Source organism: Cinclus cinclus, chromosome 4 (assembly GCF_963662255.1).
Source record: "Cinclus cinclus chromosome 4, bCinCin1.1, whole genome shotgun sequence".
In the NCBI taxonomy this organism is placed as follows: domain Eukaryota; kingdom Metazoa; phylum Chordata; class Aves; order Passeriformes; family Cinclidae; genus Cinclus; species Cinclus cinclus.
Window position 1 is genome coordinate 8421361 of NC_085049.1, and position 12223 is coordinate 8433583.

A 12223-nucleotide genomic window follows, 5' to 3' on the forward strand; every position below is an offset into this window, starting at 1 on the left:
CAACACAGATGCAGAGAAGAGGGAGCACCATAACACACCAGGAGGAAGGGCTGACTCCTTGCAGGCCTTTTCTCTGCCTGCACCTCTGTGTGTCACATACCTGATGTCAGCAGCACTGTTCCCTGCTTGACATTGGCCCAGCTGGATGTCAGGTCAGGAGGATAGGAACAGGGAGGAAGGGCAGAGGAGGGCAAACAGACAGCAGCTCTGGCTGCCCTGAGACAGTACTGGCTCTCCTGAAACAAAAAAAACCCATCACATCAGCAGGGGCCATCCTGGAGAACTGCACCAAATCCTGTGCTGGGCTCTAATGTGCCCAGATGCAAAGGAAATTTGGGTTTCTTAGTAACTGAGATTTTTTGTGTTTAATAGCCAAAGAGCAGTGAACTTTCTGCCATGGAGATGCTCTCAGTGAAAGCTGGGAAGCCAACCTTCAGCACCCCATCACTCCCTTTGTGAAGGGAAGCTTTGGTACAGAGATAGGCCCACTCCTGCATGCCATGGAAGTGGCACAACACTTCTAAATGCTGGAGGACAGTGTGGACTCAGTATTGACTGTATCAGAGTAGCACTGATTTACATTCACAGAAAACAGTAGGCTTTGATTATGTCTACATTTTACAAGCAATGAAAACCTTTCATGTCCTGCCAGTGTTTCAGTGCATCATATACAGAACCAGTACAAAGCTCACTGAGGATGCCAGAAATCTGCTGACCTCTACAGATGATATGGGGTCCTTCTGGATTCAAATTATTTCCTCCTGTGAAGTGGAAAGTTAATGAGAGGTGAGAAAGAGATAAGAACAATGTCTCATAGTCTTTAAAACACAGAGAAAACCATAGAACTGTGGAGCTGCTGAGGCTGGCAGGGACCTCTGATGACTGTGTATTTCAGATCCTGCCTGTTGCCTCTTGCCCTGTCCCCGGGCACCACTAAACAGTTCTGACTGACTCCAGGATGAGCAGTCCCAGCTCTCTAAGCCTCTCCTTCTATGTCAGATGTTACAAGCCCTTAACCAATGTTAGTGGCCCTTGATTGGACCCAGTGTTGTATGTGCATGACCAGTACAACTGGGGAGCCTTCATCCTGCCAAGGTCCTGTGTGCTGAATGCAGCACAGCCTTCTGCTGTGCCAGCCACTGCTCCCTGGTTTGCATCTTCTGCAAACCTGCTGAGGCTTCCCTCTGCCTCACCACCCAGGCCATCAACACAGCTGCACCCTAACACAGGGTGACCCCTGGGGATGTCACTGGTGATAGTAGCCAAGTGAAGGGAACAGGTAAGGATTTTGTGCCTGGAAGGGTTTAATTTCTGCTAATCAATATACAGAGATGTCAGAAGAGTTCTTCTAAAGGCCTGTGGAAGGATGTACTTTATTGGAGACAGACTAATAAGTATTAGAATTTTTTTTGAAATGTTTATTGTTTTAAAATATCTACTACTCAGTAAAGCATGAAACATTATTTTATTTTAAATTTGTGCAGCATTTCAAGACTTGAACTTTTAAAGCATGTAGATATTTTAAAATAACTCCATTGTGTAAACAGATCCTTGCTTAATAGTGCAATGTCTCGTAAACATTCTAAATAATTTAATTGATGGCTTTTATTTTCTTTCTGTGTCTCAACCATTGGCATTCCTCAGTTTAGATGTCAACATTTTATGCCTGGAAGCTGAAGAATAAAAATAGTTGCCTTCTAAAAAAGGGGCAGTGCTGAGGGTGAAAGGTTCTGATCTTGCAAGTTCTTGCTCACATGGAAACTCAATGGCACTACTTGGGTGAGGAGGAATTACTCACCCAGAAGAAATTACAAAATGAGGCTGAGCTCTGCTACTAAAATGGTAATAACTCTAACATAGAAAAGATTATTCACTCTCCAATGAAACAGAAGGAACCTGACTGTACAAATCTGTGAGTTTCAAAGAACCAACTAGGGCCAAAATTCTCTGGAAATCTGTTTTGAAAACAGATGAGAACCTCCTGCTAAGCCGTTATACTGCAGTGAAGTTTCAACAATTAGCATTTTTTTAGGGTTTTTGTATTGAGTGTAGAGGAGCTACAGGGATTTCAGGCCTATTTGGAAGCCAACTATGTATTCATTTCAATATTAATAATGCCTTGGGCCAGACAGAAAGCTTGAAAACTATTTGTTTACATAAATAAAAACCAGTGCATTTTTGGAGTTTCTTCATTTTATGGCCTTAAAAAGAGTGTCCTTGGCACAGTAAGATGACCTTATCCTTAGGAAAATAGTTTTATATGTCAGAAAAGTCTTTATTTCCTGACACAGCAGGACAGAAAAGCCACTTTTATTCCAAAGAATCCAGCTTGTTCACATGAAACCTAAAGACAATGAGCACATCATGACACCACAATACTGATTGTCTGACTCTTGAGATAAGGGTGAGTGTCTAATGGCTGTTTTCTCGACAAAGAGCACTCAGTTAAGAGTCAGGGTACATGTACACGTCAAGAAGGTTTTAAAGGGAACATTGCCCACGCTCAAGAGTAGTTAAAAACATTAAATAGGCCACAGAACTCTATCTCTTTTTTTCACTGCTACAAGTAAAGGGGAAAAAAATCCCCAAATCCATAGATCTTCACTCTTTATTTCTTTTCTACCTGGACCATCACCTTCCCTGATTCTGAACACTTCTATGCTGATCTTCAACTGACTCTTGACAGAAATGGAAGCAGCCCACTTCCAGGATTCAGGGACAGTCCAGTTGGTGTGACCAGACCTGCATGAGGTCTCTGCCACACCTGGACAGTTTCAAAGCCATTTGCAGCAAAAGGCATTTACCACAGTGAAGGTTCATAATTCTTGATTCTTCAAAACATCTCAGCTAATGTAATTTAAGCTAGTAGTTCTCAGCCTGCACACAGGCACCTAAACTTTTCACTTGTTGGTCCCATTGCCCTTTGCTCCTTCAACGACATTTCTGATTTTCCCTTTGAGAGATAATGATTCCATGAGTAATTAACCAACTTCCTAACTTGCTTCTTCTCTGCTGTTTGTGGCAGACACTCCTCAGGTATAAGTTAGAAATGGAAAAACTTCTCCAGTGAAAGCTCTTTGCTTAGCACATCTTGGTGGCTCTCCCATGGAGAAGGCAATGGGCAATACAGTTGCCTTTCTGTTGTCTCAGTGCACGTTATTCTTCTTCATATCCACCTTTTCAACTGGAAAAAAAGAAATTTGAGCAGATCTAGTAAAGCTTCTTACATGGGAAGCTCTGGAGAGAGTCTTCCACTCTGTGTATGGGTAGGTCTACTTTTAATTAATGCTGATTTCCTTCCTTACTTTTGGTTGTGTCTGAGCATAATTGTTGCATTTGGAAGAACAGAGCAATTAACCTTCTCCAGATCTCAGTGTTTCTCTGTTCTTGGTTCTTATCTTGTAAGCAGCTGTGTGCCTATGGAACTTTGTGCTTGGCCAGCTTCCACTGTTGGATGAAGGTCTAACATTTTATTGCTCAGAAGTATTTAAATAAATAATCCATTTCCAGTGTAAGTCTGGAACTGATTAGTTTCTTTCTGGGGAAAAGTTCAGAAGTCCCAAAGAAATGGAAATGTCATGTTTCTGTGTCAGTTTAAAGGCTGTTCTTAGACCTTGTTGGTGTCTAAACTACTAAAAACTGAGCTGGTCTGCCTGACTTTATGAGAATATAATCCATCAGAAGAGATCCACAACTAAGTTGGGTTTTTTTTCTTTTTTTTTCCTCTGGCTTAGCTAGTTTTCTGATTGAAGTATCACATTAAATATATCTCCCACCATTGTTTATTTGCAGGCCTGTTCTTTAAAGGATAAGCCAACTTCCTCTCAAATGGAGTTGATTTCACTGTGACTCACTCTGACAGTTGTGACAATCTGTTTGTCACAGAGTTTTTGGTACATACCAATTTCTATATTAAAAGTAGCCGAAAGTGGAGCAGTCTCATAGGTGGGTTTAGAACCTTAAAACATTGCGTGAAGATTCATCAGATTACTCCCTGCTTTTGTGGGGATTTTTAATGATGGTTTTACTTTTTAACTCTGCACTTCACTGAGTTGTCTTACAACAGAGACTCCCACCTGGGAAGAACACTGCCCTGGAATGTCCCAGTTCTGCTCCATACTACAGTATCCAGTATGATTCTGTGGCAGTGTGGGAACACATCAGGCCAAGGCCAGTAGTGGGCTGTTTGCCATTCTGGGGTGAATTGTTTCTGGCTTGGTACCATATGCCTGAGGGTGGCATGTGTCTTCTCAGGAAGGACAAATTACCCTCCTTCACGTTTGGCAAGCTCCTGCTGGCATGCCAAAGAGGTCTATATTTAGCACTGGTACTGTTTAGCCAACAAGCTGGGAAAATTGTCATGATGATGCGACTAGAGATGTACTAAGGCTGTTTTCCAGGAGCTCAAGAAGACATGGTTGAAGTGAGCTTTGAATTTCCAGCTTTGAATCTTGCTGCTCTTATTTTCTCTGGGTACAGGACATTGTGCTCCCAAGCCCAGTGCTGTGGTTTTGCAGCTTGAACTGAGCTCATTTACTCTGACATGGCATTGGTGGAATTCCTACAAAGCTGGCTATTCTGATATACAGCTTGGTGTCCAAAATTCTGCTCTGCTTGTTCTGTTGAATCCTGGCTGTAGCTGTCACTGTTCCTGCTCCCCTGGTGACACAAGCTGTCCTGGCTGCCTAAAGGACACGTGCTCCAGTTGTGCTGAGAGCAGAAATCTAGAAGGCAGCAGCTGTTCCCAACAGAACCCTCTTTGCCTCTCGTCTGCACTGAGCACATGGCTTACCTACAATCCAAAAAGTTTATGGGACCAAAGGCAAGGTGAGCCCTGATGCTCACGGTGAGAATTTCACCTCTTCTCTTCCTTTCCCTTGTGAAACAGCAACACCAGGAACCTCCCAAAGAAGTGGAACAACATCATGGGTGTATCTTATATCTTATTAATTTTATTTATCACATTTTCACCTCAAATTGGTCACAGGTACATTCACTGTTCAAGAAGAGCATCTGAAGATCCTTTTCCTGGAAGGCCATGCCTATGAGAAGGTCTCCGTTATCTACTGTTTGTATTAAGTTGAAGTTAAATTTTCAACTGGTAATTTACTCTATACTTAGGCTTTGCATACATAGCAGTGCTAGAAAGAGGATAAAAGAAATTACTTATTTAGGGAAAAAAAGGCAAATATCCCAATGTAAACATGATTTCACTGCTTTTATTTGGTCTGTGTGAAGGAATGGAAATTCACAGGGGATAATCTAAATTAAATAGGCTTTTTATTAACAAAATATTTCAAATACATGGTCTGCTCACAACTCAGCTCAAGACACATGAAAAAAAAGATTGAGGAGGACTTTAATTCTCTAATTTCATATCCCTTCCTTAAAAAAATCCATATGACTATTTATTTGTGTCTTGACACACATTCTCATAAGCAAAGGAATTTTGGAGTTATTCGTAAAAATACTCTCAAAATGTACCTTAATCTTTTGCTTGGGCATTTAAATCTTCTTTTCCATCTAAAGCAAGTGCTGCTTTTGGATGTTGTAGCTATAGCCAAAACATGAAAAATCATTTGTGCTTGGGTTGGCTGTATAGGAATTTTCTCTTCTATATGCTTAGCAGGAGGTTTCTCAGGGCTGGATAAATACTGTACACGTCTTCATTTGCAGTTTTGGTATTGCTGGCAGGATATTGCACAATGAAGAGCATGGTATTATCCTCTTTTCCTGTGTGTCCCTTCTGTGTGCATAAAAATTAGGTTGTTCTGCTGATTTTATTACTGTGAAAGGACAGATCATCTCCTTAGGAGTCTTGTCACAATTCGGACCATTCTTGTAGAAATTTTAAGTGATTTGACACTTCTTATCATAGTACCATTTCTAGCTTATCTTCCAGGGAACAACTGTTGATTAATAATTCTTGGCATTACAAACAAATCACAGCTTTTGCTTATTTTCAGTAGTTCAGTAAACTAGGGGAAGGTCTTGACAACCCTAATTTGCTGTGCTTGGTAGATGATTGACTATTTTTATGTATTTCTCAGCTTTCCATCCACTGGGCCAGTAAAAATCTGGAGAGCATGTTGTGCAAGTCTGAGACATCCTCCCAGTACAGACCTGTTAAATCTCTCAGATGTTTGTTGTTGACTATTATTTTAATAACTTCAGTGCAGGTCCCTTAAGTAGCAAACACTGTCATGTGGCAACTCACAGCTATGAACCTCCTTCAGGTCATAAACTCCCTCCAGTATATTTATCTACCAGGGAGGTATTTGTTTGCATCTTCCAATGGAGCCCTTTCTCCATTAATAAAAAAGCATTCAGAGAAGTGCAAGACACAAACTAGTTGCTGGAGGGCAATACACACTCCTCCTTTTATCTTGGTATGAGGCTTTGTAAACCATAGATTTTAGGAAGAACTACATGATAAATTAAGAAGAAACACATAACTCCTGGCAATTTGTAGAGTCCAAATGGCATACGCAGACATGAAAATGCACTGAAGATTGATGTTTCTTCACTGTACACCACTCCCCTCGTGGGGCTCTGTCACAGCCTGATTTGCTGAATTGTCAGCTCTCAGGTTGTTTGATTGAGTTTGACGATTTACCATAGTAATCAGCTGTCACAGTCAATGGTTTCCTCTGAGTTTAGAAAGAGCAGCACAGCTCCTGCTGTTCTCTGCTGGGTGTGCTGGGCACTGCTGCCAAGCTCCTTGGGTTCTGGTTCTGCAGTTTTGAACAAAGGAAGCAATCTCTAGCTATTTTTGACCATTCTTGCTGGGGAGGTGCACAGCCCACTCTCCCTGTGTGTACCTTCTGAGAGGTCTTTGAGCATCCTTCTCCACACGATTGAGGGTGTTGGTTGTGATGACCAGGTACAGTTCTGCAGTCCATACTCCAGAGCTAACTCTGTTTCTGCCTTCCATAGCCCTTTGGTAGCCAAGAATACTTTGTTGTTCCAGAAAATTAACCAGAATTACAATATCCTCTTTAAGGACTGATTATTCTAAAAGATTCAGTATCTCTCATTGATCTCATTTTGTCTTATAGCAGGCACTGAGCACTTTGGGAATTAATGGCTTCTCCAAATGTTGTAGGTTTTTTCAGCTCTTTATCATGGTATTTTTTTCCTATGGGATTCTGTGGTTCCGTGCAATACTTACAGGTCTTCTAAATAATTCCCTTTGTGGATTTGTGACATTTCTGTTATCTACAAATATTTCTTTTCCCTTTTTGAATGGAGATGTTGCTACATGGGTGTTTCTTCCCTCATCTACACTCATGGAGCTTCTCCCTCTAAGAATGCCATCAAGCTGTCTACTTCTAATCAGTTTAAATTGAGTTTCGAGGGTTGTGGTGTCCTTTTTCAGAGGTCTTCCTGTGAACTATGTGACATCTGCTGTATTACAACAAATCCTGGCAAGCTGTTATGAGCTATACTGAGATTTCTAAGCCTTTTTGACAAAATAATGCATTTAATAATTTTTCTGTGATTCAGCTTCATGTTATAATCTCTTCATCTTGTAAATAACACCAATAAATATTTCTTGTATATTTGATATATACAGCAATTATATACAAGATTGTATATATAATATTTGATGCCGTTTTAAATTAGGATATTGCAATTACGATAAAGACTTTTCCATATATCTTTTCTTGTAGGCCTATCCCTTGTGAGGATGGTATTCCAAAGGGTGCTCTCTGAAGAACTGCTTTACAGGGAGTACTGAAAGCAAGTAACTTGCTTCTCAGAAAGTGCAGTTGCTGATGCTAGCTAAATTGATCACAGTGTTGGACAGCATGCATTCATGATACCAGGTGGGACAACTAGACCGTAGTGGCCCGACATTATTGCTTTTTTTTTTGAGTCCTGAACGTTCTGAAAAAGGACTGTATTTCTCTTATTATTGCACTTAAGTTTATTAAGGTTTATCCACTTTTCCAGTCAAATGTGTATTCACTATAAAGTTCCTTTTCTACCGTGAGCCTATTGATAATAGTAGTCAGGAGAGTAAATACAGAGCATTAAACCTGAGAAAGTTTAGTCTTTCAGTACTTTGCACCTTCAAGCATATACACACAGCTTTTCCTCATTTCTTTTTCTGTTTGTTTCCTTGTCAGAGTCAGAAGAATTCTTAGCAAGTTTCTCCCACTGCAGGTTTGACAGCATCTCCAGCTATTGGTACTTTTGGCATGTAGTAATCTTGCTGACATTCAGCTGTGCATTTCCTGGCTGTAAGATGCAGACAGTTTATTCTGGTTTTAAATTTTGAGGTCTGAGGAATAGCGACAAGAGAAGAGAAATGAGGAATTAGGGTGAAGATCCTGAGCAGCAGCAGGAGCAGCAGCAAAGTCATTCATATTATGTCTTTACCTACCAATTAAAATAAAGAGTAAACTTAATGTTTTATAAACTATTCTCACAGAATAGTCCTGATAACACCACTACTCCTGTAGTGAAAGGCCTTTCAGTAACATACTCTGTCCGAAGAGGTCTAAACCCTGCAGAGCACACAGTTCATCCTGGCACTTAAACCCTGGTTCTACACCCACTTTTTCCTGAGCTGCTGCTGCTGCCATCCCCGTTCTCCTGCGAGGGCTGCAGCTGCACACAGTGGACACCTCTTCTCCATGAAGCTGGTATCCATCTCCACAGGACCTTCAAACCTTTGCAAGAGGTTTTTAGTGTCTTGTTAGAGGCCACTCTTTACCCACACTTTGTGTGTTGCTGCAATGATGGAATTCCAAAGATTGTCGTCTGAAGTATTAATGTGTAGCTAATTAGCATCTCCCTATAATTACTTGCCTTTGCATGAAGCATCATCTTGGATTGAAATGTCCCTGCCTGGAATTTTTTTGCTACAGACTGCTTTAAAGTTACTGAGATCTCTGGGTATTCTTCTCTCCAGGTAGGCAGAATTAGTTTTACAAGATTTGGAAAATACATCATATGCTGTTGAAAGGAAACAGGTTCGTAAAACAGAGATGCTGCCATGAACGTCATCAAAATGAAGAATAACTTTGGCTGGAGGGAAATAATTTCCTGAGGAGACCTGTTTATTTCATCAAGATTTTTCATGCAGGTATTTGACAGCTGAGCAGAGGATCTGCCATCCTGCATCAGAGACAGAGCCTGTCCAGGCCAGTATCCTGTCCCTGACAGGGACCAGCTCCAAATACTTCAGAGAAAAATGTATTTCTAGCATGATGGGAAATAATTTCCTCATGTGATGAGTTTGCTGCCAGTCCAAGACACTTGCTGGTTGCTTTGGGGAAGAAGAACTAGACTAATTTATTATTATTATTACTATTATTATTACTATTATTATGTTGTTGTTGACTCTCAGGTTGCTTAACAGTAAATACATTGAGCAAAATTCAGTTCTGGTAATATCTTGAATTGCTAATGAACTCTTTATCACAAACTGCATTGTGGCAGCATATTTCTTAGGTTATTAAACAGCCATAGCCCTCTTAGGTTTTTGTAGGATAACTGGTTTTGGTAAAGAATGTGACCAGTACAGGCACATGGTGACTCCTAATGCTGAACACTGAGTGACTGCACCCAGCTGTGGGATGTGCTCACGCTTACGAGGTACAGCACTTCTGCCATGCACAGGAATCTTTTGTTAGCTAAAATTATCTGGCACGTGTTCCTAGCAGTGCTGCTGCTGTTTCCAAAGTGACAGTCTCTTCTTTTTCATCCCCAAGAGAACACCTGAGAAATGGCACACGCTGCCTACCTCAGCCTGTGGAGGGCTCTTGCCACATCAAGTGCTGCCGGGCACCGTCTGAAACAACAAACCCCCATTCCAGGGACAGGAAGGAATTTATCCTGTCCAGTGTCCACTTGTTTATTATCAACAGGCAGGTCATCAGCCTCTCTTTTGCTGAGTGTGAGACTCAATGATGCACAAAAAGCCAGGAGAAGCCATGGCCTTGTGCTTGTCTCCTTGTAGCAGCAGACTAGAACATGTCACTAGTGCCCCTTTCCTCTGAAGACAAAATGATGCACACACCTCCATGGCATTTGTATCTTTGGCCAGTCCTTGTTATTAACTGTGTAACTGCAGACAAACAGTTGGTCTTTCTGTTTTCTCCAGCATGAATCTTACTTTCTGTCAGTGTGTCACAAGATTTTAAATCTATTAGTACCTTTTTGCACCAATTCCAGCTTCCAAATGCCATGTGGGGTGAGCACAGCAGGAATCTCTCCTTGTTGACCCCTCTCTAGGAGAATTCATTATTTCTGGAATGGTGTTTTTAACACATATTATGTAAGTTGCAATGAGAAGGTTCAGGAAAGCACGAGTGTTTTTCAGAAACTTCAGTGTTTCTGGAATGCTCAAAGAGTCCATCAGACCCTGCAGATGGTATCCCAAATTTTAATTTTAATATTTTTTTTTATTTTCAGGACTACTTTACACAAACTACATGATAAAGTCATTAGCACAGAGTCTGAAATCTATATAATCCTTGGGACTCATGTGGATTTGCAGAATGCTACTGATAGTCAGGAAAAAGGTTTATGAGAAAAATACTAGAATCATAATTTCCATTGATATTTTTCTAAAGTAATTGATCACATTTTAGAAAAAAAATCTGCTAAACATGTTAAGTCTCAATACTCTAATGATAGATTAAGCACTTCTAACAAGTGCAACCAGTGTATTCAATGAAAATCTAAATATAATTACACTGTACACCTGAGCTCCATTTGAGCTCAGGTCCTGGAACATAATTAGGATATGGGGACATATTCACTAACCAACATCTCAATGACCTTGCTGGGGCCAAAGCAGATGTCAAGTCACAACTGAGTCTGAGGCACTGACTCAAATAATAAATTCAAATTTCCACTGTTAGGTGCAGTCATAATGTGAATGGGACTACCAAGAAAATACAACAGACCTCAGAGTAGCCCTTAAAATAATTTAAAAAAATAATCTTAAGCCTAATACAAGACAACGACAAAAATTGAGACCTACAAAGAAAATATAATAATTTTCTTTTTCTGCATGCTGTGTTACAGCTTCTGAAAAAGGTTAGTGACTAATTTACATTTCCTGGTTTATAACCCTTAAAAACCAGTTATTCTGAAAGGTCAGTGAGTTTATACACTGGGAGACTCGGTGGTTCAACCTCCTGCTTCAGCAGTGGCATCGGTGCCAAATCTCCACCTCTCCAGGCCTTGGGAATGCCAGGAATGGAACAGCTGTGCTCTGTCTGGAACGTGCAGATGTGTCCTTGTGTCCTCATCTGAAAAGCACCTGATGTGTCTTCACCTGAAAAGCAGCTCCTCTTCCCACCGAGGCTGGACTCCCTCAAACCACACCTCTCATTGTTCCTCCTTGTGTCAGGGCTTGCCACAAAACGAGGTGAGTGGTGGGTGGAGGTTTCCAGAGGGACACAAAACCCAGCTGATAATCAGCTGCACAGTTGTGCAGCCATTTGTAAGGAGATGTTGGTGCCCACAGCCTGGTCTGTAGGCAAAGAGATCTGGCAGCTACTTTGGATCTCCCAGGAGTCAGGCTGGCCCAGGAGACACAAGGCAGCCTAGCAGAGCTCAGGCAGCCCAACCATAGTCTGCATGGGCAAGGAAAGCAATGAAAAGTCTGGGAACTGAGGTGCTTCAGGTGTCTGCAACAAACACAATTCAATATAGCACACTGTAAACTGCTGATAAAAATCAGTCTAAGTTTAGTGCAGGACTAAACTACCTTCCTCTGTGTGTAGATCTCTTGTAGACGTTTTCCTGCAAATGGAGGCTGCTTCAAGAGTGCCATTTCCCTTGAAGCTGTAATTAGCACTTATTTCTCTATGCTAGCACTAGATCTATTTGTTTTTTAAAACTAGGAACTTACTAAAATCTTCCAGATTTTTCTTCCTAGAACAAACCAGGAATGAATAAAGTGCTCTTCGAAAGTAGCAATATTCTATTCACATTTTACAATTACAATAATTGCAACTCTAATACTTTAGGCTATTAATATTTAAGATATCTGACATCATACAGAGTTATTAATATGGAACTAAAACAATTCCTCTGAGTGGGACTTTGACTATGATTTCTTATTGAGATTACGTAGTCTTTAAGAAAATGGATAAAAATATTTACATGTATTTTGGGCTAAGCTGCTTGCTCATGAATAATAATCAAATGAATAGAACATATCAATTTATTTCAGATCTATAAAATACAAATCTAAAAA